Consider the following 2,321-nt stretch of genomic DNA (forward strand, 5'->3'; position numbering starts at 1 on the left):
TTAGATTGTAGTTAGTACTATGTATGTATTTGTTATTTATAGTATGTATGTATTTATTTGTTAGTAGTATGTATGTTTATATGTATATGGTATTTTATGATGTATGTATTATTATTAATAGTATGTTTATTATGTATGTATATTATGTATATGTATGTATTAATGATGTAGTTGTTTGTATTTAGTAGTTATTTATGTATGATGTTATGTATGTGTAGATGTTAGTTTTTATGTATTATTATGTAGTTATGTATGTAGATTATTATTATTTATTTGTATGTTTATGTATGTAGTATGTAATCATGTATTATTATTATGTATTTATTATATGATGTTATGATTAGTATGTAGTATTAGTAGATGTATTATGTATTAATTATTATGGGATTATGTGGATTATTATTATATTATGTATTAGTATTATTTATTATGAGTATATTTATTATATGTTATGATCTTATGTATGTATTATTTGGTATTTATCCTTATTATTATGATTTGATTATAGTATTCAGGTATATATGAATATAGATCCTTATTTATTTTTTATTATGTATGGTATCCTTATGATATACTACTTTGATTTATGTATGTATCCCTAAATATGATTATTATATGATTATGTATATGGATTATTATCTTTATACTAACAATAGAAATTTAATATACATAAGATCATAACTAATACATAAATAAATACAACTTAAAAGCAAAATAAAAAAAACGAATACAAAAATAAAAAAAAATCATCATAAAAACACAAACACAAGAAAATAATATACAAACAAAAAATAGAAGTAAAAACACTAAAAATAAAAACAAAACAACTCTACACCAACAATAAAACAAAACCCATAACTAACACAAAAGCAACATAGCTAACATATAACACTGCATAAATATATACATACATACATAACATACATAACATACAAACATACATAACATACATACATACATTAACATACATACAATACATACAAACATACATTAACATACATAACATAACATACACATACATACATACACATAACATAACATACATATACATACATACACAACAACATAACATACATACATACATACATACATAATACATAACATACATACATACATAACATACATAACAACATAACATAAACATACAAACAACCAACATACATACATACATAACATACATACCATACAACATACATACATACATACCATAACCTACATACATAACATACATAACATACATACATACATAACATACATAACATACATTACATAACATACATAACATAACATAACATACATAACATACTATCATACATACATACATACATACATAAACATACATACATACATAACTAACAATACATACATACAATTACATACATACATACATAACATACATACATACAACATGAACATTACATACATACAACATACATAACATACATACATACATAACATAAACATAACATACATACATACATACATAACATACATACATACATACACAATCAAACATAAAAACATACATAAATACATACATACATACATAAATAACATACATAAATACATACATACATACATAAATAACATACATAAGATTACTTAACATACATAAAATAACATACATAACATACATACATACATAAACAACATAACATACATACAATAAACCATACATAAATAACATACATAAATACATACATACATACATAACATACATAAGATACCATACATACATACATAACATACATATAAGAATTACATAAGCTGCATTGAAGCGGTCTTAACACAACACACACACACACACACACACGATTTGTTGTACAATACGCACGCACGCACACAAAATACACCACCTAGACACACTTTTCATACGGATGTCTCTCCTCTTCCAAGGCCAGGCATTACATTATCCCCCACCTGTCCTAATGAGCCAGCTGGACATGGTGGATCTTACTAACCCCTCCCCCTGCCGCTGCCACATGGAGACCTCCGCAGCATTCAACCATGACTCGGACCCGGCCGATGCACACAGGAGAGAGGGGGTAGGGTTCTCATTAAACATGTTGAGCCCCGACAGAATGAATGCCATGTGATGTATTGATTTGTCAGAGGTTCTCAGTGCTCCGCTAGGCCACAGGGCTATGTGTGTATGGTAGGGAGGGATGGATGGAGAGAGAGAGAGGAGGGATGGAGAAGAGGAGGGAGGAGGGACATGGAGGAGAGAGAGGAGGGTAGAAGAACAAGAGTAGAGAGAAGAGGTAGAGGGACAGAGAGTAGAGAGAGAGGTAGAGGAACAGAGAGTCTCTCCTCTCTTCCCC

This window comes from Salvelinus sp. IW2-2015, unplaced genomic scaffold, assembly GCF_002910315.2.
Source record: "Salvelinus sp. IW2-2015 unplaced genomic scaffold, ASM291031v2 Un_scaffold2922, whole genome shotgun sequence".
In the NCBI taxonomy this organism is placed as follows: domain Eukaryota; kingdom Metazoa; phylum Chordata; class Actinopteri; order Salmoniformes; family Salmonidae; genus Salvelinus; species Salvelinus sp. IW2-2015.